Source organism: Monodon monoceros, unplaced genomic scaffold (genome assembly GCF_005190385.1).
Source record: "Monodon monoceros isolate NGI ecotype Baffin Bay Population unplaced genomic scaffold, NGI_Narwhal_1 Super_Scaffold_21, whole genome shotgun sequence".
Classification (NCBI taxonomy): domain Eukaryota; kingdom Metazoa; phylum Chordata; class Mammalia; order Artiodactyla; family Monodontidae; genus Monodon; species Monodon monoceros.
In genome coordinates, this window is record NW_021703778.1 from 91,334,746 (window position 1) to 91,352,278 (window position 17,533).

Consider the following 17,533-nt stretch of genomic DNA (forward strand, 5'->3'; position numbering starts at 1 on the left):
GACGGCATCGGCGGCGGCGGCGGCGGCGGCGGCGGCGGCGGCGGGGTCCTGCGCACGCGTCGACGCCAAGCGGGTCGATCGCTGGGCGGGGCCGATGAGGAGCCCAGCCAATGGGCGCGGCACCGGGGGGCGGGGACAGGGGCTTCCCGCCGCGCCGCTGCCCGAAGGCTCGCTGTCTTTAAGACCCCCGGGCTGGAGTTGTGGGCTCTTCTACTCAGGCCAGGTCTGAGAGCTGCTGTTAGGAGTCTGTGCAGTAGTTCGCACATCGGCCTTTCCTGGGGGGCATCCGTCTTCCCGCGAGGGACCAGGAAACGCGACCCCAGGCACTGTGTAAAGAGCCTCATAACTTGTAACACAGACTCTTCCAGCCCCAAAGAGGGAGCAGCTCCATACCGGCACTTCACTGCTCCGGACGCTGAGGGGTTGAGAGGTTGGGCTACTTTTAGACTCACATTTCTCTCGGCTCCGCTCAGCGTCCCCCCTTTCCTTCCCAGTAAGGCTAGGCACCTGCTCAAGTTGGGTCTTCACGTTGGTCTGGACCTGGGTCTGCACCCCTCAGTTGTGGAGCCTGGATTCTGTTATTCAAGTGCAGAATATGGCCGGGGAGAGGGACAAGAGAGACACTCAGAGAAGCTCCAACTCTCTCTTATAACCACCCCACTTCAGCCTGGAAGGTACCCAATAGCCACTCATTCCAGGGAGCTTGCTGCTTCCCCTGTCAGGGAATGGCTGTGAGAGACGGGCGGTGTGATGGACGGTGGAGAGGCCGGGCTAGAGGGCTGTTACCACAGATCTAGAACAGATACGGGCCCTGTGAGAAGCCTGGGAGTTGGGGAGCGGAGAGGATCCCAGACGTGGAATTTGGATGCGAAGAAGAGGTTTTACAGTAAGCAGACTCTCTGTGTGTGTGGTAGGTGCCTTGGCTGAAGCATGCGGCTGGGGAGAGAGTCAGAACCCAGGAGTGTTTGGACTATGGGTATCCCTAAATTGTGTGCAAACCGTGTACAAGGCATAGACCAGTAGGCACGAGGGTGGGAGAGTCTAGAGGTGTAGAAGTGGTGGCCCTGCCCTGAGTAGCTTAGTTTGGTGAGAGAGATAAAACGCCAGCCCGTTAATTGATGCCAACTGGGTAGGGTGTGGTTGGGCCCATGTGATGGTCGATAGGAGCTGCAGAGGAGGGGGCAGTGTGCAAAGACAGAGAGGACCTCACTCATCCTAATGGGCTTTAGGGAAGCCTTCATGTTGATGGTGGAGCTTCAGCTGGCTTGGAAGGAAGGCATTCCTGACCTGGGGGTGAGGTGGAGGTGGCGGTGGGGAAACTGTGCAAAGTTTAAGAGGCTGGAAATTTCTATGTGTTTTCAGGGGATAGTGAGAAATAACAACTGGAGAGTTAGGGATCCATTGAAGGCTTCTGACCTGTAGGGTGAGGCATGTAAGATGGAACCTTGGAAGGCCCACCAGGTCTGGGTATATATGATGGGATAGATGTGATGAGACCATACTTGAGATTGAGACCCTTTGATGGGGGGTGAGGCAGAAGTGAAAACAAAAGGAGGGGTGACCTTATTCAACCGTATGCTATGGACACTACTGACAATGCCTGACTGGGTGCCGATTTTCACAACTAGGGAACTCAGAGACCACTGGGCCCCCTGAGTGCCAGTTTGGATGTGAAGGAAGATAGGCTCTTTTAAGAGTAGAACATGGCCTCCTGAGGAGGCTGTTTATTAGATCCAGAAGATTCTGGTTCAGGCCCCATGCCAGGTCATGCTCTCCATTCTTATGTCCTGTTTCTTCTGCTTCCTCAGTGATGTGGGCCAGTGGGGTGCCCACAGGGCCCTGGGGGGTGGCCCCGCATAGGACAGTGCCCTGGTTCAGGGTGGGAACCTGGAGGATGGTTGCCATGCCAGGGGGTGCCTACCACCATGGCAGTGCCCAGGGCCAGGGCCGTGACCATGCCCGCCACCATGGCAGGGCCCCTGTGGAAAGCCGGATGAACAATATTAGAGTCAGAGGTCAGTGCCAATCTTACCTGCAGTCAACTCTCCCTCTCCCTTCCCCTTCCCCATCTCCAGCCCCTACTCTAGAGGACTCAGGATTCCTGGGCACTAGCAGGGGCTCATTGTGGAGGTCGGGAGACAGGGATAGCAAGTGACTGCTCCTAGCCCTGGGCCTTTTGCCTTGATGAAACCAGAGCACAGAGCAGACACAAGGGGAGGAACCTAGATCCATTGGGTTCCATTCCTTTAGCTGAGATATGACTCCCAGTCTCTGGACCTCAGTTTATTTTATCTGCAACGAAGAAGCAGAATTATCTCATCTTCTCTCTTCCCTCACCCAGGAACCCATGCAGAGTGATTAGAGGTTTTGCCATGCTGACTACTTAGAAGTGAACGTGGGGCTGGGGGAGGCTACAGAGGAACACAGTGAGGGCCAGGGGCAAGGAGGAGACAGGAGGCAGGGTGAGGGGAGATGCGGGAGCCAAGGAGAAGGAGAGGCAGCTGGAGGGTGGGAGGAGACAAAGGTAGGAGGTGACAAGGTAAGGATGTGCTTGTTCTCTATGTAGGTAGTGTATGCAGGTACAAGGCTATGTGCTGCATTTACATACACATAGCTATGTCTGCATACATGTGCATGGGTGGGCGCCTATACATGCCTGCTGTGTGCACAGATACATGTGTATGGGTGCATGTGCCTGGTTGTGTGTATGTGACAGTGGGAGTACATGTGAGCCCATGCCTGTCCCTGAGGAGGTGCCAGACTCAAGAAACCAGGAAGAATGGAAAGTAAAATCAAGGCTTTATTGCCTAAGCCAGAAGAGTCCTGGGAAAAGTGGTTTAACCTTCTGTCTTGGCTGGAACCACTCCTGAGGCCCCAAGGCCAGAGAAGTCTCTTTGCCTCTTGCCACAGGCCTAGGGAAGAGTGGAGACGCTACCTTGCTTTTCTGGTGCTGGGCACAGGGGACCTGGGGCCCCGGGGGAGCAGGGCTGGGGCCCTACCCTGGGGGGTGGATAACTCCCCAGTCGCTCCTGCCGCCTAGGGCCTGAAAACGGCTTATAACCAGTGGGGAAGAGGCAGGCTCCATGGTTAGGGGACTTCCCTGTGACCAAGTTAGGGCTGCCGCTGCCCCATCCAGGCTCAGTGATGCCTGGAAACTGCCACTTCCCACCCTGCTTGCCTCTTCTGTGACTCTTTTTGTGGTGGGCCCAGTTCCGGGCCTAGGAGCTGGGTCTGCTGGTGGTAGCCAGTGGGGGCTGGGGGAGGGGGAAGCAGGGAGGAGGGCAGGCAGCCTCCCTTCTCTGGCAGAGGCAGGTCACTGGGGCCCTGCAGTGTGGTTGGGATTTGGGAGCAAGCCAGCTATCCAGGGAGGCTGTGAATAGCCAGGAATGCAGAGAAGCATGGAACAGGAGGGGAAGCAGCAGGAGAGAGGATGGGCTGCCAGGGCAGGGAGGGGATGTGAGAAAAGGAGAGAGACAGATGGGAAAACAGGAAAGGAGCAGAGGAAAAGGCTGACGCCTGTAGGGGGTGAACCTGCACTGTGATGCCCTGCCCCACCCCACCCATGGGGGCTGAGGCCTCCCTATTCTGCATCTGGGGGACATTGTGGTCGCTCCCTGAGGGTCTAGGAAGGGGCTGGAGGTCTGGGGGACGTGGCAGCGGGGAGGAAAAGGGGGAGACGGCTGGGGAACTTTCTATCCTTTGGACCTGTGGGAAAGGAAGGGAAAAGAAAGAAATAGCTTTGGTTATTTGGTTCTGCAGTGAGAATCCTGTCTTCCTCCTGGTGCTGATTTTGTGCCCACCTTCCACCCCCCTGCTCCAGCAAGGCTCAAGAGCCAGCTGAGTTCTCCTGGGTGGGATGGGGCTAGTTAGGAAGTGTGGGTTCTTATTCTCACTCTGTCAGCTGTCTGCCCTCCCAACCTCGGCCAAACTCCCTAACGCTAAGGGAGGCGTCTGCAGTGGAAACCCTGTTTCTTCTACTTCCACCTTCAGGCGGGCCCCACCCCGTCTCCCCCTCTGCCTCCTCCCCCCAGATCCCACTTTTCTCAGCCCAGTCTCTGCTCAGATCCTCAGCTGTTTCTTGGCTCCTGCTTAATGACCTTCTGGTCCCAGCTCTTAGCCTTTGCTCATGTCTCCTGCCACTTGGAACTATCTCTTGCTTGACTCTGTGTCGCATTCCTCCAGGAAGTCTGCTTAGATTGGGCCGTCCTGCCTGCCCTCACTGCCCAGCTGCTGGCCCAGAGGGCTCATTCTTGCAGTAACCAATTTGAGTGGTCCTGGGTGTTCTGAAGTGCTCCCTCGGTGAGAATCGCCTCCTTGATGAGATGTATATTTCTTTTCTCTTTTTCTTTTGGCCGCATCACACAGCATGTGGAACTTCCCTGACCAGGGATGAAACCTGCACCGCCTGCAGGGGTAGTGCGAAATCTTAACCACTGGACCACCAGGGAACAGGAGGGGAAGCAGCGTGGTCTTTTGTTCCTTTTGAGGGGAGCCAATGGCACAGCTGCCAAGAGCTGTGTTCAAGGCTCCAAACCCAGCCACACCTCCAGGGCCTCACCCTGAGCATGACCCCTAATTCCCCAGAGTGCATGTGGACTCAGGAGGAGCCCCTGCCTGTTTTACTCCTGAGGTTGAAGATCTAGTGAGATGAAGGATGTGTGGGCATGCTTCTTAAACTGTAGAGTGTATTACAAAATTCAAGGGCTTGTTTTCATTTTGGAACCCTACCACCGCGCACACACACACACACTCTCTCTCGGCTTGTGGTAGATGTGACTGACTGATTGCCCCTGCCTTCACCACCCTCCCCTTCCTTCTCTCTTGCTTCTTCCACCCTACAGCCTCCCGCTGCAGTACTTACCTGGCTCCATCTTTATGAGGCAAGCACAGGGGGTGACAAAAAGAACACCTGTGAGTCAACAGGTAAAGTTTAGTTTACTGTAATCTAAATCTCAGTCTCTCCTTCTTCTTCCCAAGGATGTACACACGTAGACCCTCCAAGGGATGAAAGGGATAAAACTGCTCCCTGTGGCTTAGCTTGGGACTCACTGTGGAGCTGGACCCTGAGTAGGTGCCAGGCAAGGGTGTTGAGCGGATGCACTGGGTTCATTCATATGGTAGGTAGACAGAGACATGAGAGCATTATGCACCCCTGAACCCTACACCCTCACACGTGACCCACCAGATCCACCCCCAGACTCACAATCATGTATTAATTCATTTTTTAAAAAATAAATTTATTTATTTTTGGCAGTGTTGGGCCTTCATTGCTGCGCGCGGGCTTTCTCTAGTTGCGGCGAGCTGGGGCTACTCTTTGTTGCAGTGCGTGGGCTTCTCATTGCAGTGGCTTCTCTTGTTGCGGAGCACGGGCTCTAGGCGCGCGGGCTTCAGTAGTTGTGGTACGCGGGCTCTAGGGCACAGGCTCAGTAGTTGTGGCGTGTGGGCTTAGTTGCTCCGCGTCATGTGGGAGCTTCCTGGACCAGGGCTCGAACCCATGTCCCCTGCATTGGCAGACGGATTCTTAACCACTGTGCCACCAGGGAAGCTCCCTATTAATTCGTTTCTACTAGGGTCAATTTCAATCATGTTAATTATTCATGTAGCATGCCTACCATGTGTCAGGTCACAGTACTCAGTCCCTAGAGACTCTTGTCCCTGTGTAGACGCCTGGCATAAAGGTGGGGAGGGAGGCTTGGAGAGATCAGTGCACCCAGAGCAGGGAGGATGGGGTTGGTGGGTAGGGGCTTCCCTGGTGGCGCAGTGGTTGAGAGTCCCCCTGCTGATGCAGGGGACGCGGGTTCGTGCCCCGGTCAGGGAGGATCCCACATGCCGCGGAGCGGCTGGGCCCGTGAGCCATGGCTGCTGAGCCTGCGCGTCCGGAGCCTGTGCTCTGCAACGGGGGAGGCCACACAGTGAGAGGCCCGCGTACCGCAAAAAAAAAAAAAAAAAAAAAAAAAAAAAAAAAAGAAAACCTTAGGGCCAGCCAGGATCTGGCTTGGTAGAAAGAGAAAAGACAGGCCTTGGAAAGAAAACAATCCCATTAAAAAATGGGCAGAGGGGCTTCCCTGGTGGCATAGTGGTTAAGAATCTCCCTGCCAATGCAGGGGACACGGATTCGAGCCCTGATCCGGGAAGATCCCACATGCCGCGGAGCAGCTAAGCCGGTTCACCACAACTACTGAGCCTGCGCTCTAGAGCCCGGGAGCCACAACTACTGAGTCCATGTGCCACAGCTACTGAAGCCCGCACACCTAGAGCCCGTGCTCCACAACAAGAGAAGACGCCGCAATGAGAAGTCCACGCACGGCAACGAAGAGTACCCCCTGCTCACCACAACTAGAGAAAGCCCTCGCGCAGCAAAGAAGACCCAATGCAGCCAAAAATAAAGAAATAAATTAATTTAAAAAAAATAGGCAGAGAACCTGACATTTTTCCAAAGAAGACATACAGATGGCCAGCAGGTACATGAAAAGGTGCTCAACATCAGTAATCATCATGGAAATGAAAACCAAAACCACAATGAGATATCACCTCACACCTGTCAGAATGGCTATCATCCAAAAGACAAGAAATAAGTGTTGGCGAGGATGTGGAGAAGAGGGAATGTAAATTGGTGCAGCCACTATGAAAAACAGTATGTTGGTTCCTCAAAAAATTAAAAATAGAACTGCCATATGATCTAGTAATTCCACTTCTGGGTATTTATCCAAAGAAAACAAAAACACTAATTTGAAAAGATATAGGCACCCCCATGTTCATTGCAGCATTATTTACAATAGTCAAGACATGAAAACAGCCTAAGTGTCGATCAACAGATGAATGGATAAATAAAATGTGTATTATAAACAATGAATATTGTTTAGCCATATTGTTTGGCGATATTGTTTCAGCCATAAGAATGAAATCTTGCTGTTTGTGACAACATGGGTGGACCTTGAGGGCATTATGTTGAGTGAAATAAGTCAGACAGAGAAAGACAAGTATCATATAATCTCACTTATATGTGGAACCTAAAAAAATTCCCCAAACAAAGAAAAATACCCCCCAAGCTCACAGATACTGAGAACAGATGGGTGGTTGCCAGAGGCAGGGGGTGGGGCCTGGGTGAACTGGGCGGAGGGGGTCGGAAGGTACAAGCTGCTACACACCTGACACTAATCCAACCTTATCGTTAATTATACCTCAATTAAAAAAAAAAGACAGGCCTTGGACTGTCTCTCCCCAGTTCAGGCCAAGGTGCTTGAGGGGTAGGAGTTGGTGGCTCTGGAAGGGAACTAACACAATCTCCTGGACCCTCAGCTAAACCCCTGTGCCTGGCGCATCAGAGGCTGTAAATTCAATTCTAACTCAAGAAGAGAGCGCAGACCCAGGGGTGGGGTCAGGCACCTAGACACATAGCACACAGACCCACATTGCGTTTATGAGAGACACACACATGCGCGCGCGCACACACGAATGACACCCACACAAAGAGACACAGAGGCACAGATACCAATTCAGTACACACATACATACCCAGGGAGACCATGACCACACAGGCCCACAGCACTCACAGAGCCCACAGCCAGCGGAGCCAGACCCTGACCTGGGAGCGCAGAGCCGGGGGCAGGAGGCAGTCTGAGGCTCTGTTTGTCCTCAGGTGTATTTGTAAAGGATAGGGAGGGGCTGGGGTGGGCCAGGTGCACTGGGAAGTTCATGGGCTGAAGGAGTGGAGGAATGAGGGGGGGCTGGGCTAATCTTTAACTGGGCAAAGGGCAGCTGGAAACAGGGTGTGTGTGTGGGGGGGGGCAGTGTGTAAGGGTGGAGTGGGTGGGAAGGAGCAGGGAAGAACCCGCTACCCCATCAGCCTGGTAACAAGATGCCGCAGAACCAAGGCAGGGGGCCTATACCCTGGCGAGGCTGTTTAGCACCCAGAGGGCCGTCTCTAAACACTCATGGAGCTCCTACTAAATGCCAGGCCCCGAGGTGCTTCACACACTTAGTTAACCCACTGACGCATACAAAACAGTGAGATTATCACCTGCTTCCATGGGTGAAGGAGGAAACAGGGAGCCTAGTGGAGGGGCCTCTGGAATCTGTGCCCTGGGAACCAGGCCCCAGGCCTGAGTTCTCACATGTGCTGCCCCAGCTCAGGGAGCTCGCCTGGGAGTGGAAATTGAGTGAGTCAGAAAAAAAACAAACTTGTGGTTACCAAAGTGGGGAAGGACAAATTAGGGGTATGGGATTAACAGATTAAAAACTACTATAAAACAGATAAGAGGGCTTCCCTGGTGGCGCAGTGGTTGAGAGTCCGCCTGCCGATGCAGGGGCCACGGGTTCGTGCCCCAGTCTGGGAAGATCCCACGTGCCGCAGAGCGGCTGGGCCCGTGAGCCATGGCCGCTGAGCCTATGCGTCTAGAGCCTGTGCTCCGCAACGGGAAAGGCTACAACAGTGAGAGGCCCGCGTACCGCCAAAAAAAGATAAGGAACAAGGGTATACTGTATAGCGTGGGAATTATGCTCATTATCTTGTAATAACCTATAATGGAATATAATCTGCAAAAATACTGAAGCACTATGCTGTACACCTGAAACTAACACAATGTTGTAAATCAACTATACTTCAGTTAAAAATTTTTTTAAATATAGAAGTGGGGATAAGATTAATAAATTTCCAGGACACTGAAAAAAGAAAAAAAAGAAAAGAAGAGGGGACTTTGGGGTTGGAATGTCGACAAGAGGGAAGCAAGCCTAGGGTTTTGCAGTCCAGACCACCAGCTTGCTCTGTGCTCTCTGCAAGCCCCTGCAGCCCAGCCCAGCTGAATCCTCTGGCCTCTTGTTTGTGCCACACCCCTTGGCTTCCCTTAGGCCCCTGCAGACAGACCAGATGCCCCTATTACAAGGCATCCCCTCTCTCCCTGCATCTTTCTTCTCCTGTATCCTGCTCCGTGGGACTATCTGTTCACCTTTGTATCCCCAGGGACTGGCCCTTAGCAGCTCTCCTGGCCCTCAGCAGGTGCCCAATAAAAATCTGGTGAATGGGGCTTCCCTGGTGGCGCAGTGGTTGAGAGTCCGCCTGCTGATGCAGGGGACACGAGTTCGTGCCCCGGTCCTGGAGGATCCCACATGCCGCGGAGAGGCTGGGCCCGTGAGCCATGGCCGCTGAGCCTGCGCCTCCGGAACCTGTGCTCCGCGACAGGAGAGGCCACAGCAGTGAGAGGCCCGCGTACCGCAAAAAAAAAAAAAAAAAAAAAATCTGGTGAATGAATGCAAGGTTGGAGTGTAGTTACTGTTGGGTAGTAACTGGTCTCCATTTCTGTGGTTTATATTTTGTTTATTTTTCTCTCTTTTTTACATATTAAAAAAAATTTTATTTTCTGGAAGAAGGAGGAGGATTTTTCCCATGATGGCAGTCCCCTGGCTGACGTGAGCTCATGCTGCCCACCCCTGGGCTCACCGTGATGGGTGAAACCGAGGCCAGCTGACACTCCCACCCTCAACTAGGTGAAGGGGCTCGGAGGGGCCCTGTTTCGATCAAGGAGAACAAGCACCATGTGAAATCGAGAACATGCAGGAGGAGGAAGAGAAGTTAAAGCAGCTGCTCTCTCTAGGTTCTCCTATAAAAAGCCTGGTTGAACTGGATGCACCTGAACTGCTTTAAATTCATTTTTAAACAGTGACCTGCCGGAGAGAAGGGAAAACCTGGGCCTCACTAAGGTTTATACTTGAATGTAGTAACTTTGTTTGGAATAGCTAAAAACTGGGGAACGTCTCAAATGTCCATCAATATGTGAATGAATAAACGGATCATGGTACATGCACTCCATTGGATACGACAGTAAAAAGGAATGAACTATTGATATGCACAAAAACATAAGTGAACCTCAAAATAACTGCTGGTGAAGGAAGCAAGACATGAAGAATCCATACTACATAAGTGTCTATAAAATTCTAGAATGGTGTAAAATTCTAGAAAATGTGAACCAATTGATAATGACAGCAGATCAGTGGTTGCCCGGGGAAAGCATGGTGGGGGGTGGGGGCTGGAGGGAGACGTTAGAAAGGGACATGAGGAAAGTTTTGGGTTTCATGGATGTGTTCATTATCTTGATTGTGAGGATGGTTTCATGGGGTAAAAACACGGCAAAACTTATCAAATTGTACATTTTGTAACATTTCTGGTATATCATTTTGGCCTCGATCAGAGCTGTAAAAACAGAAGCAACATAACCACATCAGAAAACAATTTGGAAAATGGAGAGGAGGAAAATAGTGATTCTCCTTTATTTCCCTGGTGTGCAGGAAAGGAAAGTATTTGTGTGTCAGTTTCTTTTAAAATACCAATTATCTCACATAAGCTCTTGGGGATAGGTGTTATTATCTTCCTCTTTTTTATAGATTAGGAAAAGCCAGGATTCAGAGAAGTTAAGACACTTGCCTGAGGTCACCCAGCCAGCGTGTAATTAGTCCCAGTCGAGGACCATCTGAGTCTAGAGCCTGGGCCCCTTCTCCACATTACGTTGTCTATCTTTTCAGGAATGCATTTCTGAAAAATTCCAGCCTGCTTTGGTAACACTGTGGGCAAAGGACTTTGGTTTATGACTAGATGGGGAGTTATTAATCCATCATGCACATATTTGCTGTGAGCCTTAGGGGAGCTAGTGCACGGAGGGCAGGCGGAGGTTTACAAAGGCACGGTGTCTGCAGAGCTCACACCTTTCAGCCCACGCTGCCTGAATGGTACTACCTGTGACCACCACGCCCTGCCCTCCCCAGCCCTCCCAGCCCCCCTCTTCCAGGAATCTTCCTTTTCCCCTTCCAGGACCCTGATGTCATGACCTGTTCACCCCCAGCCCCAGCCTTTGGCAGGAAGCTAAAAGGAGAGGCCTATGGCTTCATGGACACCCAAGGGGGAGAGGGGACTGCAGGGCTGAGGAGGGCAGTGGGGCCTCATGCTCTGGGCTCAAGGTTCAGTACCCTGGTTCTCTGCATCTCTGGAGTCAGGGTCTGGGCTCAGGATCTGCATCACTGCAGGCAGGCAGTAGGAGGTACGGAGGCCTTGGGCCGAGGAGGCAGACCCATCATTTTTTTTTTTTTAATTTTTATCGGAGTGTAGTTGATTTACAATGTTGTGTTAGTTTCAGGTGTACAGCAAAGTGAGTCAGTTATACATATACATATATCCACTCTTTTTAAGCTTCTTTTCCCATATAGGTCATTACAGAGTATTGAGTAGAGTTCCCTGTGCTATACAATAGGTCCTTATTAGTTATCTATTTTATATACAGTAGTGTGTATATGTCAATCCCAATCTCCCAATTTAGAGGTAGACCCATCTTGATGGGGTGGACAGAGAAGCGAGGACAGTCTGAGTGGTCTGGGTGGGGTGCAGCCTTCGGGAGGTGAGGAGGATGTCCACAGCAGTGGGTGGGCACACTGGAGTCAATTTGTTTTTTTTTTAATGGATTAGTCTTGCTTAATAATGTCTTATTTATTTATTTATTTTTGGCTGCGTTGGGTCTTCATTGCTGTGCGCGGGCTTTCTCTAGCTGCAGCGAGTGGGGGCTACTCTTTGTTGGGTGCGTGGGCTTCTTACTGCGGTGGCTTCTCTTGTTGTGGAGCACAGGCTCTAGGTGCGCGGGCTTCAGTAGTTGTGGCACGCGAGCTCAGTAGTTGTGGCTCACGGACTCTAGAGCTCAGGCTCAGTAGTTGTGGCGTACGGGCTTAGTTGCTCCACGGCATGTGGGATCCTCCCGGACCAGGGCTCGAACCCGTGTCCCCTGCGTTGGCAGGAGGATTTGTAACTACTGCGCCACCAGGGAAGTCCTGGAATCAATTTATAGCAGAGCACGATGTTCCGTGGGATCCCTCTACCCAATCCTAAGATGTTGGGGGTGAGAGAGCATCGACCACGTGTGGGTCCCCTCTACCCTCCGGCACTGTGCCTTACAGATAGTAAGTGCTTACCGAGTGCTTTTGTTTATTGCCTGGCAGAGAGAGGTGGCCCTTCCCTGCCAGAAAGGCACACCAAGTGGAGAAGAAAGGCACTCTGGGAGGAAGGAGAGACATTTCTGGGCTCAGGGAGAGGAGAGGCTGAGGGCATCTCCAGAAGTGGTAGAGGCCATGGGTGGGGGGGGCCTCAGGGAGCGTGTGGACTGATGGTGAAGGCCAAAAGGCAGGATGTCGGCCCTCTCTGTGACCCCCAATCCCTGTCAGTAGAGCCAGCAAGGCCCTTGCTCCTGGGCTGTCCTGGGGGGTGAGGTGGGGAAGGAGGTGGGACAGCCAGGCAGTTTTGCAGGGTTTGGGGGGACAGGTTTCTCCTGGCAGGAGGGTAAAGGTGGGCGGCCTTGACCTGGGCTGGAGAGGGTGCTGCAGGGATGGGGCCGGTGCAGCGGGAGGCCCCCACCTGACCACGAGACTCCCGGGCATGTCACTGACCCTGATCTCCAAAGAGAATCGAGTAACACTAGCCCTGGCTAACCCACAGATTTCAAAGCTTGATGAGATCAAATGACATCACATGTGTGAGGGCTTTGGCAGTGTTAGATGTAAGTGCCAGGTGTTATTATGATTATCAGTATTAGCACTGACGACCTGGCCTCATTGTTCATCCCCTTGCTCACAGTGGGATCTTCCTGAGGGACACATCTGCATCTTTGGCCACTGGCATCACTCAGAGTATTTCACTCACAGGTGAAGATTCCCTCCCTGCCCCAGCCTCCTTCCCCATAAAGTGACCAGACATCCAGGTTTGTCTAGGAATGGGGGGACTTCTGGACACAGGACTTTCAGTGCTAAGATGGGCTCAGTTTCAGGCAAACCGGGACAACTGGTCACCCTACTTCCCTTCCACCCCCCCAGGCTGTTCCCTCTTCCCTGTGATGACTGTGGTGTCCCAGGCATTTCAGCGTGCTCTCTCTCACCCTGGTTGCCCTCTTCTGCCTTGAAGCCTCTAGGCTGGGTGATACCACCTCCAGAGAGGGGACATCCACCCCCTGCCATTCCAAAGGCCAGCTCTCAGCAATCCCTCGGCCTTCTGTTGGGCTTCTGTCCTCTCTGCCCCTGAAAACTGTGCCAGACCTTTTCCCTATCCCTGGAGGGTGTGACCCCACCCACACCTCATCCCCATGAGAGGCCCCTGTGATGAGCTCCAAGATGGGGAGAGCCTGTCTGTCCCAAGCCAGCCTTCCAGCCTCTTTGCCTACCTAGAGGAAGGAGCACCCTGGGCACCTGTAGGCAAGCCCGGCCTGCTCCCCACATCCATGAGGACCCCAGGCCTGAGTCTTAGATGCTGTCTTGGCTGCCCTGCCCCTCTCCCCCCCACCCCCCATGCTGATGCTCTGAGGCCTCCTGAGGCTCTCCTGCTCATCCTTTCCTGGAAACTCCTCTGCCCTCTCTGGTACAGACCCCTCCCTCCACGATCTGGACTCAGCCTCCTCCCTGGCTTCCTAAACCACTGCATGGCCTCCTTAGCCCCTGCTGTAAAACCTTCAGTGAGCCCCTCTGGACGGCTTTGTCCCCTCAGTCTGCCCTGCAGTGACCTACCTGGTCTGGTCTGCACTTGCCTAACTTAAGGGTCTCTCTCTCTCTTTTTTAAAAAATTTATTTGGCTGCACCGGGTCTTGGTTGTACTGCACGCGGGATCTTTGTTGTGGCATGTGGACTCTTAGTTGCGGCATACAGGATCTAGCTCTCCGACCAGGGATCGAACCCGGGCCCCCTGCATTGGGAGCACGGAGTCTTACCCACTGGACCAGCAGGGAAGTCCCCTAACGTTTTTTTACTAGTAAGATGCCACTCCCGCTTCATGCAACACTCTCACTGCCATCCCCTTGCTGAGTCTTGCTCATCCCCTGCAAGGTTATCTCCTGGAAAATTGTAACAGGGAAGAGCCAAATCTGACTACATGTAGAATCTGTTTCTTTTACTTTAACCTTTGCTTTCCCCTGCTTTTGTTCACTAAAAGGATATTGTGTAGGGCTTCCCTGGTGGCGCAGTGGTTGAGAGTCCACCTGCCGATGCAGGGGACACGGGTTCGTGCCCCGGTCCGGGAAGATCCCACATGCTGCAGGGCCCATGAGCCATGGCCGCTGGGCCTGAGCGTCCAGAGCCTGTCCTGTGCTCCACAATGGGAGAGGCCACAACAGTGAGAGGCCCGCGTACTGCAAAAAAAAAAAAAGGATATTGTGTATACATAATGGCCTGCCTCATGGAACTCTGCCCCTCTGCCAGAATGTTAAACCAAGTGCCTTTTGTTCAGGCAAACATCTGGACCCTGTCCACCTGTGGATGGCTAAGAGAAAGAAGAAATTAACACTTAACACATCCCTTCCCGGAGGCTGGCCATTCCAGGGGATATTTGCAAAACGTCTGGCCTTTTTACTTTACTGCCTCTCTCCTCCCCCTCTGTGCTATAAAAGAAACTGGCATCCAAACCCCGATAAGATGGTTATTTTGAGACTTTAGTCTGCCATCTTCTCCGTCTGCTGGCTACACCTCGTCTCCGATTTATTGGCCTGTCCTGCGGCAAGGAAAACTCCTCAACTGAGGAGTCTTATGTCACCCTGGCCTCAGGCTTACGTGGCCTGGTATCGTCAGGTGCCTCTGAGGTGGAGCCTGGGTCTTCACTTTTTGTTCACTCATTGACTGGACCAGGTGAAGTAGCTCAGGGGTTCGGTTCCACGTCAGGGTTCTCCTCCCACTGCCGGACTGGAGCCGGAAAGCTCAGGATGCCCCAGCCCAGGGCGTGCCCTGGACAGCAGAATGGAGGAGGGGTTCCCCGAACCATCCTTCTGCCACCTGATGCTTCAAAGGACTTCGGCCCCACCCTGCTCTGGTATGTGTGTTCTTGGGAGTGGTAGGGCCCAGACCGTCCTTGGCATCTGGAGCCTGCCAAGAGCTTGTCCCTCTGGCCCTACCTCATGCACTCTGAGTCCTCCCTACCCAGGGCCAGGCCTGGCCTGACCTGAGAGGCCTGCACTAAACCTCTGGTCAGTAGGAATCATGACAGCAGTTTCTTGATCCAGGGAGGCGCGGAGAGTGAGGTGGCAGTGCTATGGGCCCAGCCGGCAGGCTGCCTGAGAGGGTGGGGGACCAGCCAGGGAAGAGACACGACCTGGACCTGCGGCCCGGGACAACAGGCCCATCCCTGCGTAGAGAGAGGGAGGGCACACAGTGAAGTATCAGGAGAAACAGCGTTGTTGGGACAGCCAGGAAAAGAGCTGGTCAGGAGGCAGGTGCCCGGCTGCTAGGTTCATCTGAGCCACAAACAGGCTGAGCAGCCTAGGCAGAGGGGCGCTACCTCTCTGGTCTCATCACCAGTAAAATGAGGCTCTTACAACGCATGTGGCTTCTCTGGTCTGGTGGAGTTGGGAGGTGGGGGTTATGGAGACTTGTGGGCGGGGCGCTGGGAAGGGGAGGGGAGCAGAAGGGAGGGGAAGAGGGCCCCCCAACCAGGCTTTTGTTAACCTTGCTGCCCCCTAGTGGTGACACAGAGTAACAGAGACATGGTCTCCCCGGGGGAACACAATGCTGGTCACACCCCGCCTTCCCTAGACAGGGAAAGGAAATTCACGGTCAGGGACTTTAGCGGACACCGCCTCCCTCAAGGCTGCGTGTGCTCTGGGTGGAGTGAAAGGCAGCCCCAGCCAATGCACAAGTACCCACAGCCGTGCACAGGATGGCGTGGCTACCTCACTCCTGTATTCATTCTGCAAGCGCCGAGGGAGGCTCTGTAGTTTGCAGGGGCACTGGGCCAGGCCCTGGGGATTTAGAGCCCCTTGGCACACCATTCCTGCCCTCAGAGAGCCTCTGTCCAGGGGGGAGCAGACAGGCACATCAGAGACTCTGGGGAAAATAGGAGACTGCTCTGAGGCGTGACTGTTGTGTGAGTAACACTTGGGAAGCACATGGCCGGCAACCGTGGGGCTGTCTGACTATTGGTTTCTCCTGGGCACGTGGCTCCAGCCTGCTGGGTCCGGAGGCCTTTGCCACTAGTTTAGGGGAGTCTTTTCCTGCAGGGCCGTCCAGAGATCTGGGTCGCCCTCCCTGCAGGAGAGCTGGATATCTACCTGTGCCTGCTGCTTCCCGCTGCTGTCCTGTCCCCACCATGGCTGCGAACAGGCACAAGGGGGACAGCAGACCTTGCCTCGCTCCTACAGCCTCCTCTATCTACACCTGCCCTCCCCAAACCTGGTCTGGGGACCTGGGTTCCAAAGACAACAGAGAACATTAGGTCTCAGCTGCATCTCCCCCTCCCAGGCTGGTACTCTGCGGGCCTTCCAGCTCCAACCACACGGCATGGGGCAGGTGACAGGGGGCCCAACTGCCACCCCACCAGGGCCCTGCCCTGACCTTCAGAGACTAGGCTGGAGCTCAGTAGGCAGCACGTGGAGAGGGTGGGAGAAGAAGCAAGTGTGTGTGTGTGTGTGTGTGTGTGTGTGTGTGTGTGTGTGTAGCCTGGGTGCGTCACCGTCACTGGGAACGAGTAGACGAGTCTGACTCAGTGGGAACATCCAGCATGAAAGGAAGAGAGAGCACAGTGGCATTTCCAAGCAGGATGGGAACTCTGGGTGGTGGAGACTGGCCGTGGGGTCAGGGCTGCTGCTCCAAGGCCTGGCCTAGAAAGAGGCTAAGCGTGGTGGGGAGGGGGGAGGGGAGGGGAGACAGGAAGGGGTAGTTCAAGGGGAGCAGAGGTTGGACCTCTGACTGCCTGGGCTGGTCTGGGTAGGAGAGAGGGCAGCAGGGCTTTCTGCTCTGGAGACAGAAGGGGACAAGTCATGCATGGAATTAGAGAAATAGGCCTGGTCAATCACGGATGAGGGGAAATGCAGGGACTTCCGACCTGCCCTTCAGGGCCTGGAGGTTGGGCACCTGTTACTACTGAACCAGACCCCAGGTGCTCCTGATACGGAGAGACCACCCCTCCTCCCAGAGGCACTAAGGGTGGGATTGCCAGGCAAGCTGCTCCCCTGGGCAGAGACAGCAGCCTCAGATGCACCGGGAAGATCTGGGGAGAGACTTTCCCAGGAAACGTTGCTTCCTTTCTCAGGATCAGAGAGGCTGAAAGGGCCATCCCTGGAGAGCAAGGCCAGGAAAGGCCCAAGTTAGGAGCCAAGGAGGAAGGCTGTTGGCCAGCCCTGAGCTGTGGCAGTGCAGACCCTGAGGGATGCTCCCCACACCAAGGGGTGACCTGGACAGCTGAGCATCCCAGGAGTAACTGTACTTGAAAATACAGGGAAGGACTTCCCTGGTGGTGCAGTGGTTAAGAATCTGCCTGCTAATGCAGGGGACACGGTTTCGAGCCTTGGTCCGGCAAGATCCCCCATGCTGCGGAGCAACTAAGCCCATGCGCCACAACTACTGAGCCTGAGCTCTAGAGCCCGCGAGCCACGACTACTGAAGCCCGTGAACCTAGAGCCCGCGAGCCACGACTACTGAAGCCCGTGTACCTAGAGCCCGTGCTCCGCAACAAAAGAAGCCACCACAATGAGAAGTCTGCGCACCACAACGAAGAGTAGCCCCCGCTCACCGCCAACTAGAGAAAGCCATGCGC

The 17,533-nt window shown here is 54.0% G+C and overlaps 1 long non-coding RNA gene across 1 annotated transcript; it reads right to left on the reverse strand.

Moving 5' to 3' along the window:
• Positions 1–1,912: 1,912 nt before the first annotated feature.
• LOC114905189 lies at positions 1,913–7,631 on the reverse strand. Its single transcript, XR_003796105.1, has 3 exons — positions 7,516–7,631; positions 4,862–4,909; positions 1,913–4,405 (listed from the first exon to the last, which is right to left on the reverse strand). It is a non-coding gene; the product is annotated as an uncharacterized LOC114905189 (long non-coding RNA).
• Between the last annotated feature and the right edge of the window lie 9,902 nt (positions 7,632–17,533).